The sequence below is a fragment of the Heptranchias perlo genome, chromosome 29 (genome assembly GCF_035084215.1).
Source record: "Heptranchias perlo isolate sHepPer1 chromosome 29, sHepPer1.hap1, whole genome shotgun sequence".
Taxonomy (NCBI): Eukaryota; Metazoa; Chordata; class Chondrichthyes; order Hexanchiformes; family Hexanchidae; genus Heptranchias; species Heptranchias perlo.
Window position 1 is genome coordinate 30348184 of NC_090353.1, and position 22626 is coordinate 30370809.

The 22626-nt window shown below is 43.4% G+C and overlaps 1 protein-coding gene and 1 long non-coding RNA gene across 4 annotated transcripts in view; one reads left to right on the forward strand and one right to left on the reverse strand.

Moving 5' to 3' along the window:
* Positions 1 to 22626, forward strand: part of LOC137299559 (uncharacterized) — a 91202-nt gene that overhangs the window by 22140 nt on the left and 46436 nt on the right. The window contains exon 1 of one of the 2 annotated variants that reach the window (XM_067968388.1): positions 20125 to 20208. The exons of the other annotated variant lie outside the window; for it this stretch is intronic. The gene's annotated coding sequence lies outside the window, so the exon portion shown is untranslated. Of the gene's footprint in view, positions 1 to 20124; positions 20209 to 22626 lie in introns of those variants that run through there. 2 annotated transcript variants of the gene reach the window in all.
* Positions 925 to 21889, reverse strand: LOC137299560 (uncharacterized). Of its 2 annotated transcripts, none has more exons than XR_010957923.1 (3): positions 21681 to 21889; positions 12472 to 12522; positions 925 to 1007 (listed from the first exon to the last, which is right to left on the reverse strand). It is a non-coding gene; the product is annotated as an uncharacterized lncRNA (long non-coding RNA). The 2 variants fall into 2 exon arrangements; XR_010957922.1 differs by lacking the exon at positions 925 to 1007 and adding an exon at positions 11219 to 11362.

Genomic DNA, 22626 nt, shown 5'->3' on the forward strand with positions numbered 1-22626 from the left:
GACACAATTACCTCGCTACATGTAGCAATTAGAGGAATTATCTGCTCATTGTTGGATCAAAGTAGAGGGCACTTTACTCTGCATCACAGCTTGCTATATCTGACTTGGGCTTAGTTGATGCAGACATTGGATGCAAAAAGTGGAAGTGTTCCATTTTCCAGCAATAACAGTTCTCACTTTGTGGAGTTCACCAATAAAACAAGCATCAAAATATCAGTAGTGCTGGAAATCATTAAAAATCTCACCTTTCTTAAATCATCTATTTCATATTTGAAAAAATAAAAGCATAGTCCAAAGGAAAGAAAAGAAAAAACTTACATTTATATAGCACCTTTCACGTCCCAAAGCACATAACGGCCAATTAATCACTTTTTGAAGTGTAGTCACTGTTGTTATGTAGGCAAATGCGGCAGCCAATTTTCACACAGCATGATCTCACAAACAGCAAATGAGATAAATGAGCAGAATCTGTTTTTGGTGATGTTGGGTGAGGGGCTTCCTTCAAACAAGCAGACGGAGCCTCGGTTTAATGTATCATTGGAAAGACAGGCGGAACTTTCCAATTTAGTGTCGGTAGCAAGGTATTGTTCCTGCTGTCAGCACGTATTGAAAAACTACGGACGCGTTGTTCACGATACACTGTGCAGTGGGTGGAAAATCGTGTCTCCTGAAGAAGGATTTTTTATGACGCATTGGCAATTGGGAAGCAATTTCGTGGTGGTCAGCAAAAGAGATATAAAGACCGCTTAAAAGTGACTCCGAAATGGTGCAAAATAGATTTCCATAAGTGGGACAACTTGCTCAAGATAAGGAAGCCTGGCGAAAAGCCATCTACGAAAGTACCTCCTACTATGAGGCCCATCGCACTGCTGATACTGAATGTAAACGACAACTGCGGAAGTCTCGCCTGGAAAAATCCCAAACCTGATATATCTGGGATCCATTGTTCAATCTGTGGATGCTCGTTCCCAGCAGAAAATCGGTCTCCTCAGCCATCAAAAGACTCACTGCAAAAAAATGAGATGATATTCGGGTTTTCTTCTTCGATGTCAAAGGATGAATGATGATGACTATTACTGTTACTTTTATTATTATTTAGGCAAACCCAGCACCATTCAGCATCAGGAATCTCCCATTGGCAGCAATGAGATGAATGAGCAGTTAATCTATTTTTGGTGGTATTGTCTGAGGAAGGAGTGTTGGACAAGACAAACTACCTGGTCTTCTGCAAGTAGTGCCATGAGATCTTGAACGTCCACCTGAACAAGTAGCTAAGGCTTCAGTTTAAAGTCTCTCATCTGAAGGAGGCATATACCACCAATGCAGCACTCCCTCAGTACTGTACCGGAGTCTCAGTCTAGTTTACACATTCAAATTATGCTTTGCGCCTACAATCTTCTAGTTTCTGGGATATTCTACTCTTAAAAAAAAATCCACTACAGTGCAGCCATATTTGCTGCCGTGTCAAGTTTGCACTGTAGCAGATGTTGTGTGGCAAACTTTAACAGTATAGCCTGTTACTAAAACTAAGCTAATAAAGTTGCAGTGCCTGATTCAATCGGGACAATCACGTCATAGCATTGCCAGTCGTTTGATTGTACTTGCCCCTATTTTGTAAAAAACAATGCTTTTTATTTTGTAAGGGGATGCTGTCCCTTTAAATGACAAGGAACATTCAGTTTTCTAAAGGGTTAAACAAAAACAAGCCCCTTGTATTCTCTCATGTTGGCTGGGGACCATGTAATTTACTACACAAAGACTGGGCTGGCGCCTACGAGATTGGGCATTTTGAAAGGAGATACACAAAATTTGATGTCGGTATGTGAGGAATTTCTCAGGTTAACCCTGGAAGAACAAAGAACAATGGAAAAATTATGAATGAGGAAGTGTTTTGAAAATAAATCACAAAGAGTTCTATCTCCACCTGCACCCCCACCCCCCCCCTCCTCCTTTCACCTTTTGAAGATGTCTTGGGAGTCACATCGCGCAGAATGTTGAAGCTTTCCAAAGAAATGCCAGCAGACAAAGGAAGTTAAGACAATGACTGGACGACAACTGATCCCAATTGGGAAAGATACGTGCAGTGCTTTGATCGAGCTTTAAATGGAAGAAAGGAAGCTCGTTGAATTCCAGATATCATTTCTCCCAATTCCCAAATCCAAATTGTTTTATTCTAGTCATCCTGGACAGTGGTTTCATGGGCCCTAATTTCCCCTGTCCTCTGGTACGTTTCCCCAACTGACGATTCAACATGTGGGAACCTATACGTTGGTCTGTTAAGGGGAAGCATCATAGCCAAGCTGGGTCCTTTCATCACTCACCGTCCAGCAAGATCACTGGATAGCAATCCACAGCAGGAACTCCTGGCTGATATTTTCCCTTCCTTAGGCCAGCTGTGCTGAGGGCGATTGTTCCCCACCATGGCTTTGGTTGAGCTCAGCTAAGTGAACGCAGAGCAGGAATTGACCTGGGCCTTCCTGGTCTGCAATGCAACACCTGGTGATGCATTTACCCACTGACGAGATGGTCCAGTTTGTATTATATAGAATAAGGAGTCCATAGACATGTGTTTTAATAGTGCAACATCTCAAGGTTTTCAAAGTATGATTATAAACCACTTAAGTTTCACTCATGCAGTTGGTAATGTTTTTTGAATCCCTCAGTTTGTTGTAGGCCTGTCATAGGCTCCTAAGCATATATGGGGCTGGAAATTACTCATAAAATAATGGTGAGCCTAACAGCACTCGCCGTTATTAATGGACAAATCGAAGAGTAAGTTCCATCAACTGCACATGTGCAGTCGAACGCAGAAATCTGGAACTTGCTCTTCCTGGTTCGCCAGCCATTTGACAACTTCGTCTTAAAGGGACATCGTCGGCTGCAATCAATAGAATTAATGGACCAGCGCCAACTTGCTCTCCTGCCCAGTTGGAAACTAACTGATCTTGCCACAAAAGAGGTATGTTGAGTTTTTTAGCTCTAAATTAATTTTTAACAGTGTGGTAAGTATTAATGACTGCCAAACAACCTCTCTGGCACTGAAAATTAACTTTTAAAAATGTGGAGTCTCATTACTCCTAATTTTAATAGTTTTTGCACATTTAAAAAAATACTTTTTTAATTAAAAAATGTAAAAAAAAACTTTTTCACTTTTTCTTTCTGTCTCTTTTATCTCAGTCTTTTAATCTTACCCTTTCTTTATTTCGTTTTTTGTCAATGAGTTTCACTTCCTGGTTCTTACAGCGTGGTTTGCTTCAAACTGATTGGTTGAGGAGATCCTTTCCCCACTCACACAGCGCGGGAAAGAACGCTGCTGGTTTTTGAAATCCCATTTCAAGGAAGTTGCAGACAAAAAGAACGCGGTAACTTAGCGTGTGAATTTAAATCTAATGAGCAGCAAGCACAGTTGGTTCACCGCTCAGAGCAATTTATGGGCCATTATATGGGACTGTCTCTCTTTTAAGTATCTATTCATCTACATTATATAAATAAATATATATATATATATATATATGAATGAAATCTATGAAAATAGGTGAACCAGTCAACCATCTCATTGTTATTAGGGGGATCTTGTGGTCCATAATGACTATGTAACAACTCCATTGTGTGGAGAACTTTGAGACATTTCTGGGAGACATGAGAATCATAGAATCATTAGGTGATACAGCGCAGAAGGAGGCCATTCGACCCATCGTGCCTGTGCCGGCTCTTTGAAAGAACTATCCAATTAGTCCCACTCCCCTGCTCTTTCCCCATAGCCCTGCAAATTTTTCCCCTTCAAGAATTTATCCAATTCCCCTTTGAAAGTTATTACTGAACCTGCTTCCACCACCCTTTCAGGCAATGCATTCCAGATCATCACAATTCGCTGCGTTAAAAAAATTCTCCTCATCTCCCCTCTGGTTCTTTTGCCAATTACTTTAAATGTGTGTCCTCTGGTTACCGACCCTTCTGCCACTGGAAACAGTTTCTCCTTATTTCTCCTTATCCTCCTTAAAGAAGGTGCTATATAAATTCAAGTCATTCTTTTCTCTCTGTATATTCTCCGACTAGCCTTCTATTTTATTCATACATCATCTCCACGCAAACCTGCTGAATAGACCATTGCTCATTTGTTGGTGACATTACGGTTAATTTATGGGATGGTTCTCCTGAAGGAGCGATTTTGTTATTGTTAGAGCATAAGTGAAACATTTATTACATCATTGCAGTGGGATGTCAAAAATGTGTCACAATTATGCTTTAAATTCCACCTCCGAGCCAACTTCAGCACTGGATCAGAACCGAGTCAAATCCAGCCCTGAAAAAAGGAGGGTTGAAGGTATCTTTAGATGGCTGTTAAGGGTTAGGAAGTGAGAACCAGTGGGATCCATCCAATTCCCAGTGGAGATGAGGCCATGATGTCTCTGATCCGATTGAGAGTAGTGACAGCAGCAGCTGTATTTGGAGAAAGAACATAAAATACTGAATATATCAAAAGTTTTCTTCCTAAGTATTGAAGCGGGCAAAATGGCTTTGAAATACATTATAAATATCATCTGACCCTTTTAAGACTATTAATGGCTTTTATGGAATATATTTTTAAGCAATTGTTTCGTCAACTTAGTGTCTTTTTGAGGTGTCCATATGTTTGACAATCTCCCCCATTCGCTTAGTGGCTAAATGCACCATCTGGTATGGTACTGAGCCATAGTAAGCAGGAAGATCTCATCTACAATCCCTGGTCTGTACTGAATTAGCTGATCTCAGCTGAGACTGGATTTGAAGCACTAAAAGGGGCTAAAAGAGTTAAGTTATGAGGACAGGCTGCATAGACTAGGCTTGTATTCCCTTGAATATAGAAGATTAAAGGGTGATTTAATTGAGATGTTTAAGATGATCAAAGGAGTTGATAGGGTAGAGAGAGAAACTATTTCCTCTGATGGGGGAGTCCAGAACAAGGGGGTATAGCCTTAAAATTAGAGCTAGGCCATTCAGGGGTGATGTCTACTGCCCTTCTTCACATTAAGGGCGGTAGAAATCTGGAACTCTCTCCCCCACAAAACTGTTGAGGCTGGGGGTCAATTGAAAATGTCAGAACTGAGATTGATAGATTTTTGTTGGGCAAGGTTAATAAGGGGTTGGGAACCAGAACGGGTAAATGGAGTTAAGATCGACCATGATCTAATTGAATGGCGGAACAGGCTCGAGGGGCTGAATGGCCTACTCCTGTTCCTATGTTCCTAAAACTGGCCTCAGTGCTCCTGGGCAGTGGGTTGGAAACATCTGCCAGAGTTCCCATCTCTGGTTGCTATCCAATGAGCCAGTGGGCGGTGTGAACATGGAGATGTCGTTTGAGGCTCACATCTGTCGAAAGACTGCAGGGGTGAGGTAGTGGAGAGCTGCTCGTCCCTTTTGGATTCATACCCCAGCATGGGTTAGCACCTTTGGGAACGCAGGGGAGATAACTAGGGAGAAACATTTTTTTTTAAAAAAGATAGCTGGGCAGAGTGCTGGCTGAGCTAGCATATATAATTAAATGGGGGAGGAGCTATAAACAGCTCACAGACTCTTGGGCCTTGTAATCACGGTGTTTGGTATTATTGTCTGAAATTCTGTTACCCACTATTATAAACAAGAGGCATTAATCCATGTATTTTAAACAGGTTACAGCAACAGACTGGGGGTAATTTTCAATTTCGCCGTCTTGGGGTGGGGGGGTACCCTGGTGGACCGATCGTCCCCCTCCACTCCCGATTGTAGAACTGCCCAATTTTCAGCCCATTAATTTCATGCAAACTGGGCGGGTTCTACAACAGACAGGCGATCCGATCCGATCAGCCTCCCCCAGGTTACCACCGAGGCAGTGAGGTAGAAAATGACCCCTCCCCACCCTCCCCCCCAACCTTACCTTTTACGCTAATATTGCACCATGTAATTTCGAGGCCTTATTCTTTTTTTAATATATGCAGGCATTTATTAAGTTACTTTACTATTCGCTCAATCAAAGAGAAATAGAGGGGCTGAAAATCGTCTTGGGCGTTAAATGCATAATAGGCGATCGAGAATCGGCAGCCTGCTTTCCACTTACATAGAATTACATAGGATTTACAGGCCATTCGGCCCAACTGGTCTATGCTAGTGTTTATGCTCCACATGAGCCTCTGCCCACCCCTCTTCATCTAACCCAATCAGCATATCCTTCTATTCCTTTCTCCCGTCATGTGCTTATCTAGTTTCCCCTTAAATGCATCTATGCCACTTGCCTCAGCTACTCCTTGTGGTAGCAAGTTCCACATTCTAACCACTCTCTGGGTAAAGAAGTTCCTTATTGGATTTATTACTTGCCTGGTTTTCTTTTCCATTCACTTTAACAACAGTTTTATTTGATTACTGAGGCAGATTGAAGATACCAGGGGGTGAGAGGGGAATTTTATACATACGCCATAGTGTCGGGGGGAGGGGGCGGCCGCGAACCAGTCGGGTCTCATTCGAACGCAGCCGATAAGCTGCAGCTCCCCAGTCGTGGGAGGGCAGGAAATGGGCCAACTCCTACACTGAGGCAGCTGGGCAGGTCAGGCCTCTCGGGGGAGGGGAGGAGAGGCGCAGCCAATCACAGAGGGGGGGGGGGGGGGGGGGCGAGCATGAGCCGGCAGTAAAGCCGCAGCATATTTTTTGTGGAGCCAGGGCAATCGCTCCTGATCCTCGGCCCCGCACAAGTAAAAGAAAAGGGATCCTTTAATGAAGCAGCCATCAACAATCCCTTTAAGGACTGCATCAGGTGAGCCTTGGATACCCCTCCCCCCACCGATAGTCCCCTGCCCAACGCTTGTTTTTCAGGCTAGAAACAGGCAGGTAACAGCTGAAATCAAGTGCTGGACTTCATATTGTATTTTTAATGGCATCCACTCATAGTAAAGCTGCATTTCCCACATATCGCTGAAGCTGATGATAATTGACGCAGACAAAGAAAGAAAGACTTGCATTTATATAGCCCCTCTCACGACCTCAGGACGCCCCAAAGCACTTTACAGCCAACGGAGTACGGAGTCACTGTTGTAGCGTGGGAAATGTGGCAGACAATTTCCGCACAGCAAGCTCCCACAAACAGCAACGTGATAATGACCAGATAATCTGTTTTTAGTGATGTTAGTTAAGGGGTTAATATTGGCCCAGGATACCGGGGAGAACTCCTCTGCCTCGGGATCTTTTACGTCCACCTGGGAGGACACTCATCGGAAAGACTGCACCTCCGACAGTGCAGCACTCCCTCAGTGCTGCACAGGGAGTGTCAGCCTGGATTATGTGCTCCAGTCTCTGGAGCGGGACTTGATCCCACGACCTTCTGACTCAGGCGAGAGCCACAGCTAACACCTTGGAAAGGAGAACGTTGGAGAGACAAATTCATATTGAAGATTTGTGAGGAAATGCAAACCGAAATACAACCACGCGGTTTGGTGAACATCTGGCTGACAAATGTTTAAGACTGTAAAAAAAAACGTCGTGTGAAATTGTAATCGTTTCTTTAGTGGAGTAGTTAACGAGGATATTCAGATATCAGGAATTCACTGGCTGTGCAGAAGACAACTGCAAGCCATCATTATTTTTGTGCCACCTGCTCATGTCCCACCTACTGTGAAAATTGTTCCCACTCGACTCAGAGAGCGAAGTGCAACTGGAAACAGAACAATGTTCGAGGTGAAAATTAATTTAATTTAACAGAGTGCGCAATAGTCAGAGAATCTTACAGCACAGAAAGAGGCCATTCGGCCCATCGTGCCTGTGCCTGCTCTCTAAAAGAGCTACCAATTAGTTCCACTCCCTCCCCCTTTCCCATAGCCCTGCAAATTTTTCCTTTTCAATTATATATCCAATTCCCTTTTGAAAATTACTATTGAATCTGCTTCCATCACCTTTTCAGGCAGTGCATTCCAGATCATAACAAACTCGCTGCATAAAAAAAAACTCTTCTCCTCTCCCCCCTGGTTTGTTTACTGAGATAGATGTTCATAATTTTCCAACTGTACAGAATAAAGGCTCAAGGATCCACACAAGAAAACTAAAACTGAGAATGTAGAGATCAGAAAAAACGCTTTAGTCCATCCAGTCTCACTGTGTCATCCAGGTCTTGATGTGCATTCTCTATTTAAATTTTGTAAAATTGAGATCCAACAATTTTCATGGTCATGGTTCTAACCCACAATGTGCTAGATTTATTTGAATTTACTTTCATAACTTGCCATGTTGGGTTTTGAACTCACGACACCCGCCATGGCTCAGTTGATAGCACTAACGAGTCAGAAGGTCATGGATTCAAGCCCCCACTCCAGAGCCCTGAGCACATAATCCAGGCCGACACTCCTGGTGCAGTACTGAGGGAGCGCTGCATTATCGGAGGTGCCGTCTTTCAGATGAGACATCAAGCTGAGGCCCCGTCTGCCCTCTCAGGTGGATGTACAAGATGCCAAGAAGAGCGGGGGAGTTCTCCCTGGTGTGCTGTTCAATATTTATCCCTCAACCAGCACCTGAAACAGATGATTTGGTTATTTGTCTCATTGCTGTTTGTGGGAGCTTGCTGTGCACAATTTGGCTGCTGCGTTTCCTACATTACAACAGTGACCACACTTCAAAAGTAATTAATTGGCTGTAAAAGTGCTTTGGGACGTCCTGAGGTCGTGAAAGGTGCTATAAAAATGCAAATTATTTCCTTTCTTTTTAGACTACACTACAGTGCCTGGGTTCTCTTGGTTTCCTAGCCAAGAGCCAATACCACTAGAACACAGATTAAGCAGCCATTCCTCTCAAGACTATTTGTGAGATGTTGCGAGTGCAGAACGGCTTGCTGTGTTTACCGGCGTTACAACAGTCAGTGTACTTCCTGCGACGCACTATGATATGGTTTGATGTAAGATGCTGAATAAAGACCAGTGTTACTATTTATATATTATAGTGATTATACGGCAGTAATCAGATCGGGGGTTCAGAACACATTATAAACCATGAGGATGAGGCCTCTCTTCACATGATTGGTGAAGCACTGCTTTCAGAAGCTTTTACAGTCACCAAAGGAAGTATTGCTGTACCGGACTGCCCTCTACAGTCAGTGCAGGGGCAGTGCGACAAGTCCACCTGGATAATAAAACGAAAAGCAAAATACTGCAATGCTGGAAATAAAAACAGAATACTCACGAAACACTCAGCAGGTACGGCAGCATCCGTGGAGATAGACACATGGGGTTAACGTTTCAGGTCAACGACATCAGCTCTGGCGAAAGTTCATCGACCTGAAACGTTAGCCCTATGTTGCTCTCTCTGCGGATGCTGCCTGACCTGCTGAGTGTTTCTTGAGTTTTCTGTTTATAGTCTACCTGGACAATAGTTGGCTTGTGAATGGTCAGTATTGGCCGGTTGATACAAAGCAATGACAGTTTGGGAACAGAGACACCAATTCAATATATTAAGGGGAAGCTAAATATGTACACGAGGGCAGAAGGAATAGGGGGATATGTTGACGAAGTAGGGTGGGAAGAGGCTGGTGTGGGGCATAAACACCAGTTGGATCGAATGGCCTGTTTCTATGCACTAAATTCTATGTAATTCTATGTAACATGGAGTAGTACTGCCTAAACCCATAGTACATATGGCACAGCCGGCCTGATGGGCAATATAGCCCAGTCCTAAGTGTATCTAGGGTATGATGTGGAGATGCCGGTGATGGACTGGGGTGGACAAATGTAAGGAGTCGCACAACACCAGGTTATAGTCCAACAGCTTTATTTGAAATCACAAGCTTTCGGAGCTTTGCTCCTTCATCACTTCACCTGACGAAGGAGCCAAGCTCCGAAAGCTTGCGACTCCGTACATTTATCTAGGGTATCCATTTTTTCTCTCTCCCATATTTATTTTGAATTATTTAAGAAGTCATATATTTTTTGAGATAAAAGGGATTTTTACTTTTTTTAAAAATACTCTTGAAACCCGACACTTAATCTATCCATTTGGTTTAAGTCCAGACCCAGATGGTGGGCTGTATTAGTCATGAGTGATAATAAATGCTACAGCACCAACTTACATTTCTACAGCACTGCAGAGAGATATCTGAGAGCACTTTAGAGGTGAAAGGACACAGCGAGGGGGTGGGGGGGGAAGAGGAAGAGGGTCAGGAGGGGTCAAAAAGTATAAGGTGGTCTTAAGGAGGGTTCTGAAGGAAGAGAAGGAGTTGCTGAGGGGCAGGGAGGGGCAGGGGGAGTTCCAAATGGCAGGAGCTAATGGTGCAGTAGAGACCACAGAAAGTGAGAACCAGGGAGTTGTGCTTAGAGTCGTCCAGCTGGGGGAGATCACGGAAGAAAGGAGGATCAAGGCCATGGAGGGATTTGGAGGTGAAAACAAAATCCTTAAAGTCCACACTCTGGGACAACGGAAACCAGTGGAGCTTGGCAAGGTGAGGTTTGACAGGCAAGCGAGCCTTATTGCGGGTGACTTGTAATTTCAGGATGGTAGAAGTATTGAGGCCAAAAAGGAGAGTGTTTTTACATAGGCAAACATGGCAGCCATGTGTTTATCTAGCTTCCCCATAAACACATCTATGCTGTTCACCTCAACTACTCCTCATGGTAGCGAGTTCAACATTCTAACCACTCTCTGGGTAAAGAAGTTTCTCCTGAATTCCCGATTGGATTTATTAGTGACTATCTAATATTTATAGCGCCTAGTTTTGGTCTTGCCCACAAGTGGAAACATCTCCTCTACATCTACCCTATTGAACTCTTTCACAATCTTAAAGACCTCCATCGGGTCACCCCTCAGCCTTCACTATTCCAGAGAAAAGAGCCCCATTCAAAGATGAAGAGAGTAATGGGACAGACCTGCCAGACTCGGTCACATTTCTGGTTGTGAACCCTGCTCATTTGTGTAAAAAAAGTCTGCTCTGACTTTAATGCAATTAAGTCAGAAGTGCTGTCCCCGTCTGGACTGAACTCAACCAAAACCAATGTGTGTGGAGGTAGAAACAAGGGCCCCACGTTTAACATGCTGTTTTAAGATGTTTTGTCCTCACTCCTGCCAACAGCTGCAAGCCATAGAGCACCGTGCATTTTAATAGTAATAAACATGACTACACATGAAAGCCAACAGCTCCAACATTAAATGCTTGCTAGACCTTTCACCCATACTGTCTGATAATGAACACAATGACCTTTTTTTTAACTAACTTTTATACTACTATAAAATATCGAACGAAGTAACAAAAAATAATAAGCTAATGTTGACATTTTGAAGTGCCGGAATGTTCTCCCCTCAGCTGTCTTTTCATCTTCAGAGAAGCGTCTTTGGATTCAAGCCAGAGAGGATGTTATATGAGTTAAAGAAGGCCTTTGTTCAGCTGTAACACAAGCGTGAGTACACAGGCTCTATTACACCCTCTTTACAATCTTTTCTCACTATACCACATGAGTATTGACAATTCTTTTCAGTGCTGAAATGCAGACTTTATGAAGGCCTTTTTTTTTCCCATTAGCACCCCACTCCTGCCTCCATGCCCGTGACTTGTTGTAGAATCATAGAGCATAAAAGAAGGCATTCGGCCCATCGTGTCTGTGCTGGCTCTTTGAAAGAGCTGTCCAATTAGTCCCACTCCCCCTGCTCTTTCCCCATAGCCCTGAAAATTTTTCCTTTTCAATTAAATATCCAATTCCCTTTTGAAAGTTACTACTGAATCTGCTTCCTTCACCCTTTCGGGCAGCGCGTTCCAGATCATAACAACTCGCTGCATAAAAAAAAATTCTCCTTATCTCTCCTCTGCTTCTTTTGCCAATTATCTTAAATCTGTGTCCTCTGGTTACCGACCCTCCTGCCAGTGGAAACTTTGCGTTTCAAATAGTTTGCACAGTAATGAAGAACTGCCATGAAACCGTTACCTCAGTGTTGACAATGCACAGTAACGACTCAGGATGGATGTGGGCAATTCTCAATCAGTTCTAATGCAGTTAAAATAAAAAAGATTGAACTAAGCGTGAGTTTATCTGTCTCGGTGCGATCGAGCCCTGTGGATCGCGAATGAGCTTTGTCGTCCGTCAGCAGTCCTTAGAACCAGAGAAAATCACAAGATCGGAAAAGACTTTGGATCCCATCTAATCCACCCTCCGTTGTCCTAGCAGTTATACCCGATCATGACTTTTTCTTCAACGTACTTGTCCAAATTGTCATTGAAGAGATCGAGGCCACTTGTCCCTACAAACTCCCGTGGTAAGCTATTCCAAAAGCTGTCAACACTCTCAGTGAGGTACTCTTATGTTCCCACCTGAATCTACCCCTTTTCAGCGTATACTCGTGTCTCCTGGTCCTGCTATGCTGCGCCAAATCATGTGACTCTGACTGATCCTCCACATCGCTAAGCCTTACCCCTCCATCATATCCCTCCTTAGTCTTCTCCTCTCCAACGAGATGAGTCCCAGTTTCCCTAAGTCCAGCTTGGTTTGACTTTTTTCTTACCTTTCGCAGATTGCGACCCTGTCAATCTTCAGGCTGGTGCTTCTGGACTTGCTGGGAAAAAACATGGCAGTTTTTAGTGCATCAAAGCTCGATATTTTGGACATTGTTCCCACCCTCAAAATGGACGGTGGAAGCAAAGTGGCAGAAGAAAATGGGCTAGAAAGTTCTAAAAGGTTGTTGGAGGAACAGGGGTTAGAATAGATCGATTAGATTAGATGATAAAGTAGGTACAGAAAAAGAAGTAAAAGAGAATAAACAAAAAAGTAGAGATGGGATGAACAGAAATAAAACATTTACACTTTTTAAAAAGTTTTTTGTAATGTATAACAAATATTCCTATAATAAAGTCAGTCCTAACATTTGAGTAGCTTTATTACTGTAATATTCATGTTTGATACAGCATTGAGTTCTGTGAGATGAAAACCTTACAAAAGCACTGGGCCCAGGGAAACTGATATTTTCCTGGATTTGATGCCAGTCTAAGGGCTAAAATCTTTAGTGAATTAGTTTAATACAGCAGTGCTTGTATTGAACTAGCTGTCTTAATAGTAGCAAAAGGATTCTGTCTGGTGAGATCATCTAAGGCCTATAGATCCTGAGCTACGAAACATTGGAGAAAGACAACCAGAGATGGGACAGTTTTTTAACAAAAGATACAGGTAATTAATTTGAGTTTAACTTGCAGTGTGTTTGAAATAAGGGGGGGGGGGGTGCCATTTTAACCTAACCCGCCCATCGAGAAATTGATGGGATCGGGTACACTACTGGTTTTACACCCCGCTCTCAGTTATTCTTCATTGAAGTCAATATTGGGCAGGGTGTAAAACCAGTGTTCCACCTGATCCCATGGGTTTCCCGCCTGGCAAGTTTGGTTAAAATTACTCCCCTCCCCCCCCATCCAAAAATGTTTGATTTATGTTTTTTGAATTGATGACCTGTAGGGTCCAAATTCAGTTTGAATTTTATTGCTACTCTATGTGTTAGGAGCATGTGCTGTGCAGAACTTGGGTACCTAATCTAAGCCATCATTCAGATGAAACTTTAAGCCAAGCTCCTACCCGTCTGTCCCTGTGATTCAGGTGGGTGTAAAAGATCCCATGGCACTATTTGAAATCCTGATCAACAATCCTCCTTCAAACAACACCACCAGAAACAGTTCTAACTGGTCATTCACTTGACCATTCATTTTCAAAAGGCATTCGATAAGGTGCCACATAAGAGGTTGTTACATAAGATATGGGTTCATGGGATGGGGAGTTATATATTAGCATGGATAGAGAATTGGTTAACGGACAGATATCAGATAGTAGGAATAAATGGGTCATTTTCAGGTTGGCAGGCTGTAACTAGTGGGGTGCCGCAAGGATCGGTGTTTGTGCCTCAGCTATTTACAATCTATATTAGTGACTTAGATGAAGGGATCGAGTGTAATATATCCAAGTTTGCTGACGATACAAAGTTAGGTGGGAAAGTAAGCTGTGCGGAGGACACAAAGAATCTGCACAGGGATATAGACAGGTTAAGTGAGTGGGCAAGAAGGTGGCAGATGGAGTATAATGTGGGGAAATGTGAGGTTGTTCACATTGAGAGGAAAAATAGAAAAACGAAATATTTTTTAAATGGTGAGAAACTATTGGTGTTCAGAGGGATTTTGTTGTCCTTGTATACGAAACACTAGAAAGTTAACATGCAGGTAGAGCGAGCAATTAGGAAGGCAAATGGTATGTCGGCCTTTATTGCAAGGGGTTTGGAGTAAGGAGGTCTTGCTGCAATTGTACAGGGCTTTGGTGAGACCACACCTGGAGGACTGCGTACAGTTTTGGCCTCCTTACCTAAGGAAGGATATATTTGCCTTAGAGGCCGTGCAATGAAGATTCAACAGACTGATTCCTGGGATGAGAAGATTGTCCAATGAGGAAAAATTGAGTAGAATGGGCCTATACTCTCTGGAGTTTAGAAGAATGAGAGGTGATCTCATTGAAACATATAAGATTCTAAGAGGGTTTGACAGATGCTGAGAAGGTGTTTCCCCTGGCTGGAGAGTCTAGAATGAGGGGACAAGTCTCAGGATAAGGGGTTGGACGTTTAGGACTGAGATGAGGGTCGTGAATATTTGGAATTCTCTAACCCAAGGGCTGTGGATGCTCAGTCATTGAGTATATTCAAGACGGAGATCAATAGATTTTTGGACTGTAGGGGAATCAAGGGAACAGGGGATCAGGCAGGAAAGTGGAGTTGAGTTCAAAGATCAGCCATGATCTTATTGAATGGCGGAGCAGGCTCGAGGGGCCATACGGCCTACTCCTGCTCCTATTTCTTATGTTCTTATCTCATTGCTGTTTGTGGGATCTTGCTGTGTGCAAATAGCTGCCACATTTGCCTGCAAAACAGTGGCCACATTTTAAAGTTATTAATTTTTCTGCGAAACACCTTGAAGTTGCTATATAAATGCAAGTCTTTCCTTCAAGAACTAATATAGTGGAATCAGCTTTTAACGATCACAGGTTATAGTAATCAATCAGTTTTGTTGATGACATCTTACTTTCCAATAGCATTTCTCATTGATACTTGTATGCTAGCGCTTGGTCACAGTGATCAATGGGCATTTGGTTGTAGGGGTTAATCTTGAAGTGCTTTCATTTGTTGTTTCACATGATACAAACAGTGGTTCTGCGCCCCTAGTGCATAATAACTCCCCACCACCAACCGGTGTGACACTTTCTGAATTTGACATGCTTAAGAAACTGGGACACCCTGAAGTTCACAGCAAGAGCATTGACTCAGACATTATAAGGACGATTTCCTGACAGGCTCGATAGCCTGCGCGCATTGCACTCCAAGGACAGCCCTCGTTCAGTGAAATGAAATGAGACAACCAGCAGAGCGACATAAATAACAATGAGACTGGAGGAAACGAAGAGGGAAACACATCCATTTCCACACAGTGAGGAATGGAGACATGTCCGTCAACTCTACTTCGTCACTTGGAAATGGCGCTTCGCGATGCTGATTGATGTGCATTGTATCACTTAGACAGGCAAGCTTTATGTTCCCTGGAATCAACTAAACCACAGATGAAAATCACCACCTTTTTCCCTACTGTGTCAGCCGTGGCTCAGTGGGTAGCACTCTTACCTCAGAGTCAGAAGGTCATGGGGTCAAGCCCCACTCCAGAGACTTGAGCACAAAATCTAGGCTGACGCTCCAGTGTAGTACTGAGGGAGCGTGGTGCTGTCTTCTGAATGAGACGTTAACCCGAGGCCCTGTCTGCCCTCTTAGGTGAATGTAAAAGATCCCATGGTACTATTTCAAAGAAGAGCAGGGGAATTCTCCCCAATGTCCTGGGCCAATATTAATCCCTCAACCAACATCACTGAAAAAGACTATCTGGTCATTATCACGTTGCTGTTTATGGGACCTTGCTGTGTGCAAATTGGCTGCCATGTTTCCTACATTACAACAATAACTACAGTTCAAAAGTACTTAATTGGCTGTAAAGCACTTTGGGATGTCGTGAAAAAGACACAATATAAATTCAAGTCTTTCTTTCTTTTACTGCTAATGCATTTATGTTGCTTTTCTTTGCAAAATAAAACCCATAAAATGAATTCTGTTCCATATACTCATTAGCACATTGCTTCAGCACAGACTTTCGAGAATTCACATGATCGATAAAAGGGATGTCAAAACTGATTCTCGTAACCAAATTCCACTGTATTTATACAGGCAATAGCTACATCTAGTGGTGGAACTCAGCATTACATGAACCATTTAATTTTTTTGGAGGCAATGGGGGAAGATTTCCTCTTCCACAATGTATGGCAAAATCTTAAATCAGCATAAAGCAAAAAGCAAAATACCGCTGCTGCTGGGTTCTGCCCAAGGTTCGTAAACCTGAAACCTTAACCCTACCCTCCCCTCCCAGAGATACTGCTGAGTGTTCCCAGCATTTTCTGTTTTTATTCCTAAATCTTCATAGTTAGGTTTATGATTATGTTAAGCAAAGTGCACAAAGGCAATTGCCCCCCTGTGTTAGCATCACACCCAGAGCCTGCCTTTACACATTGTCAGCCTTAGGAGAAATGGTACTGAAGAGTAAGTATAGTGAAACCTATTCATAATGATTACCTCCCAAAGTAGGACTGCCATCCAAAATCAGACAGGAGAAGGATAGAGACAGAATGGCGGTGGGATCATGACTTAGCGTTCTGGTACTTGGTTTGGCGCTGGTGAAAATTCATTGGAAACATCAATAACATTCATCGCTGAGACTTCATCATTAGACAAAGAGGATAAACAGGCTCTTGTTTCTGAAGCAGACTTTGGGTGCCCCGTTTACATCTTCCAGAAAACCGGAGAAGTGTCAGCCCTGTAATGAAATGGTCTTTATAGACTAGCAACCTCCTAATATATGCTCACGACTAATTGAGTGTTGGGGCTATAAATGAGCCTCATTATAAGCTTCACTATGGAAAGGTTTCATTATAATATGGAGACTTTTGCTACATTTCGGACACCAGATCTGCAGGCTAGTTTGCTATATCCATACGTTTAGCATACTTTAGTGCCCTACCCTGATGTTGCTGATATCCACCTCCATGTTTAGTCTCGTGCTTAACGCAATTCAAGAGTTTGGCTTGCTGACGCCACTAAAAGCATGTGCTGGCTCTTCTCCTGAGTGACAACTCTTCACCTGAGTGGCAGCTCTTCTCCTGAATGACAGCTCTTCTCCTGAGTGACAACTCTTCACCTGAGTGGCAGCTCTTCTCCTGAATGACAGCTCTTCTCCTGAGTGACAACTCTTCACCTGAGTGGCAGCTCTTCTCCTGAATGACAGCTCTTCTCCTGAGTGACAACTCTTCACCTGAGTGACAGCTCTTCTCCTGAGTGATAGCTCTTCTCCTGAGTGATAGCTCTTCTCCTGAGTGACAGCTCTTCTCCTGAGTGATAGCTCTTCTCCTGAGTGACAGCTCTTCTCCTGAGTGATAGCTCTTCTCCTGAGTGACAGCTCTTCTCCTGAGTGACAGCTCTTCTCCTGAGTGACAGCTCTTCTCCTGAGTGATAGCTCTTCTCCTGAGTGACAGCTCTTCTCCTGAGTGATAGCTCTTCTCCTGAGTGATAGCTCTTCTCCTGAGTGACAGCTCTTCTCCTGAGTGATAGCTCTTCATCTGAGTGACAACTCTTCACCTGAGTGGCAGCTCTTCTCATGAATGACTGCTCTTCTCCTGAGTGACAGCTCTTCTCCTGAGTGACAACTCTTCTTCTCAGTGACAGCTCTTCACCTGAGTGGCAGTTCTTCACCTGAATGACAGCTCTTCTCCTGACTGCCAAAAAAATATGGGCGCTGCCTCCTCGCTCACTTCCTTCCCCTAAAGGCCAGCTCCACCTCAGTGTATTTTCACTCACTGAAGCTACTTTTATGGTGCATCGGACCCTCGGCCACTGGTCGCTGACATATGGGTCTCAAACAGCTGGCCGCACCCAAAGGTAAGTCTGCTGGGATATGCTAAGGTCAAGACTGTAGCCTTTTGGGTTGTGGTTGGCTGCACGGAATCTGTGTTTCTGGAGCCGGTGCCATTAGTGTAGACCTTAGCACAATGTTAGAGAAGTTTTACCTCAGCTTCTGCATAGGAACTGGAGGAAAAAAGGTTCTCCTTTGAATTCCGTTCAAGAAGGCGGCTCACCACTACCTTCTCAAGGGCAATTAGGGATGGGCAATAAATGCCGGCCTCGCCAGCAACGCCCACATCCCATGAACGAATAAAAAAAAAAGCACTCGACTGTGAATATAGTGTTCCTGCAAACGCTGCGATTATTTTTAACCTAAGTTTTCTTCACCTGATTCCTGTGCAGCAGCCAAAATGAATCTGAGAGAAATCAATTTAAGAGTTTGATCAATCCATTGGAGCAAGCAGGGTGATTTTTAACTATCTGTTGGCTGTTGTTTAAATGGAGCAGATTTCAGAGGGCGCTAGTAGGAAAGTGTCAGATTTAGAAGCAGGCACGAGCAACCCCCCTCCCCCCCGCCGCCTTGCGTGGATATTAATGGTCCTGTGGCATTATCCAAAGAGGAGCAGGGAGTTTTCCCAGTGTCCTGACCAACATACCTCCATCAAACACCACAAAAAAAAACCCAGACTAACTGGCCATTTAGCTTATTGACATTCCTTCTGCACTTCCCCAACAGGCTCGATACTTCATCGTGTGAACCACTTTGAGATTTTTCAACATGATGAGATACTTTATAAATTATAAAATTATTATTATTAAATGTGGCACAAGATACATTACATGTAAAAACCTCCTATGCTCACTAGATGGCAGCAAAGCGACAACTAAACCGTCTGGCTTCCTGCAGCAGTCTGGCACCTTTTACTGTTTCACATTTCATTTGTATTCATGCTGGCATATTTTTATTTAATAACCAGGATTATTTTCCTATTACATTGCAAGAGCACTGCAGTACGAGTCATGAGATCCAATGGCACAGGAAAAAAGAAAGAACTTGCATTTATATAGTGCTTTTCACAACCTCTGGACGTCTCAAAGCACTTTGCAGCCAAATGATGTACTTTTGAAGTGTAGTCACTGTTGTAATGTAGGAAACGCGACAGCCAATTTGCACGCAGCAAGGTCCCACAAACAGCAATGAGATAATAACCAGATAATCTGTTATAATTGGTTGAGGGATAAATATTGGCCAGGACACCGGAGAGAACTCCCCTGCTCTTCTTTGAATAGTGCTGTGGGATCTTTTACGTCCACCTGAAAGGGTAGACAGGGCTTCGGTTTAACTTCTCATCCGAAAACTTGGCAGCTAAGTCCAAAATCAAAAAGGGAAAATATCGGGTTGTGGTGGATACTGGGATCGTGAACTGAGCTTGGACGTTTGCTTCTGCTGAAATTCACTGAAAACGTTATTTAACTTTAATAACTAACTAATGGCCCCATATGACAAGACACAGACTTTTTCTGGTGTCCAGTTTTCATTTTAAAAACATCTGGACCACTCAATAGCCGCTCAAACTGTCCATTTCTATAAATAGCACGATCATGAGATGGGGCTGATTTTGTTACACTATGAATGGCTCAGTTACGCTGGGGTTTTAACAATCAACGTCTATCCAATTTTTTCACACAGCCTATCTTATCTCGAGGGGGTTCATTACGCGTGTTTCCAATGCCCCTGTTGCCGTTATGACAAACGGGTGCTATGTACAAACAATATTTAAGTGGCATAAATATTAAAGATGCTTTCAGGTTCCTGAAATATTAACAAGTTACAGAGACGAAGGTTGTTGAGCAAGGTGGGAGAATTGGCACTTTTACAGTACTTCACACGTTAAGAACTGTCAACCGTTCCACAGGGGTAATTAGCAACAGGACCATAGCAACAACTTGCATTTAAACATCACACCTTGCATAGAAGTATATCTTTACAAGGTGCAAAGGGTGACACTGAGCTTGAATCAGGAAAGAATGAGTGAGGGGGAGGAGGGGGGAGGGAACTGAAGGCAGAGTCAAAGAGGTAGGCTTTCAAGAGGCTTTTGAACGAAAGCAGTGACGTAGCGAGAAGTAATTATGAAGGGTTGGTGCGTTCAAGCAGCTGAAATAAAGAAGCATTGGGGACAGTGTGTACAGACAGATGGAACATCGTGTCAGCTAGAGGGTGCAGTGTGAACTAGCAGTGACTGGGCAATGAAGGCATGTGGGCGAAGATGCAAAAGTCTGCTTAAGGTAGGATGAGCCATTCTTTCTTATACGCTCTGTACTACGATTGCCGAGCGTCTGGTTTTGGACAGGGCAAATAGAATGAAAACCTGACATCAAAACCTCTGACTTTTTCTCAGTGAAGTGTTATCTTGGCTCAGTTGGTAAATTCTATGTGTGGGGTTGGCGATTTTCCGCTGGGTTCACCCGTTCGTCCACTGTAACTTCAGCGGAAGAGTCACCGACAACCAGGAAAAACGATGCGAGCGATATTTTGCGCCATTTTACCAGGGTTTCCCCGGCACTCCTGTCAACGTTACGGTAGCGACCAGGAGAAACCCCTCAGAAATTCACCTCCTATGAGAAGGAGAAAGAGACAGAAAGAAAGAAAGAGAAAGGGAGAGAAAGAAGGAAATATAGAGAGAAATAGGGAAAGAAAGAAAGAATGAACTTGCATTTATATAGCGCCTTTCATGACCTCAGGAAGCCCCAAAGCGCTTTATAGCCAATGAAGTACTTTTGAAGTAGAGTCACTGTTGTAATGTAGGAAACGCTGCAGCCAATCTGCGCACAGCAAGATCCCACAAACAGCAACATGATAATGACCAGATAATCTGTTTTAGTGATGTTGGTTGAAAGATAAATGTTGGCCTGGAGAGAAGGTACTGAGTTTAAGCCCAAATCCAGGACATGAACTTGTAACCTAAACTGACATTCCCCTCCGGTACTGAGGGAGGACATGTTGTTCAGAGGGGCCATCTTCCCCCCCACCTCCACCAAAAAGAGATTGATTGGTCCTTCTTCCCGTTGTTGCCTGTGGGCTCTTGCTGTGTGTTTGCCCACACAACAGCCGTCACCATATTTCAAAACAACTCATTTTATGCTAAGCTTTTTGAGAGGCATCATAAGGTGCTGTGCAATTGCAAAAAAAACGTACAATTGTTGGAAATCTGAAATAAAAACAGGAAATAGGCAGCAGATCTGTCAGCACCTGGAAAGAGAAAAGACAGGCTAATATTTCTGGTGCAAACCCTTCAGCAGAACTGCAACATTAACCTGTCTTTCCTCAAATGCTGACTGACCTGCTGCGAACTTCCAGCGATTTCTAGGAACTTAGAAACAGGAGGAGGCCATTCAGCCCCTCGAGCCTGTTCCGTCATTCAATTAATTCATTGGCTGATCTGTATCTTAATTCCATTTACCCGTCTTCGATCCCTACCCCTTATTACCCTTACCTAACAAAAATCTATCAATCTCAGTTTTGAAATTTTCAATTGACCCCCAGCCTTAACAGTTTTGTGGGGGAGAGAGTTCCAGACGTCTACTACCCTTTGTGTGAAGAAGTGCTTCCTGACATCACCCTTGAGGGGCCTAGCTCCAACTTTAAGGTTATGACCCCTTGTTCTGGCCCCCCCCTCCCCCACCATCAACTCATTTGATCATCTTAAACACCTCAATTCTGGCTAGGTAAATGTAAACCAAAAAAAAGTACAACTTACAATGGAATGACATAGTCTTTGTGCTCATAAAGGGACGAAATGGAACTCTTCCCATTTCATGCACCAAAACACCTCTAGGCAATGTATAGTACGGCCAGCTGCAGAGTAAAGCTCCCTCTACTTCACCCCAACAAAACGCTTCAGCCCCAACCTCAGAAAAAGCATCTCCTACTGCACCCAGTGTAACGTTTACCCAACATCGTGCCCTGTAGCCTCCATGAATGAGATGCCAGTTTTGGGCTGTGCTCACCAGGACTGCCCAAACTCATTTCTTTTCAGGTAGTGTCCTCACAGCCAGCGGACAGAGGAGACCTTTGTCCCAGCCATCTGGGCTAGATTTGAATCCAGGTCCTAGGTGTGAAAGGTTAATATCTAATCCACTGCACCACCCAGTTACATCCCCAAACAGCTTAAAAATTTGTGCCAATATTAGAGGCGAACAAGAGCTGAATCATGTATTAACGTGGCCCCTGCTTGCTGGTTCCAACTGAGCGTTAGTGGATTAGCAGCTGTAATACATTAAATCTGTGCATATTATCTTGCATGTAATTAATTAACTATTGTGTAACTTGATCATCAGTGATTGAGTTTCAATGAATACCCAGATTAGGCTCCAGTTATAAAAGATGAAATATAGCTAGTATGATTGTATCGATTCTCAACAACCTCTTAACATTGTGCAATGGACACAGCAATAAGCTCACCGACAGTACGTCATACCCTCGAATATGTAGCCTTCTGTGGGGTGGGCTCTGTTTGGGATTGATTGTTGAATCCCAAAGTACATCTGAAGTATTTCAAATTGCGATCGTCAGATCTGGTTTAATGAGGCCTCCTTTTTGTTGTGGAAAGGGGCCAATTGTAGTTGCTCAGGGTATAATTGGATTATGCTCAACCCTACCAAGTACTAGTCTGTGCAAACAATACGCCCTTTATTACTTAACAC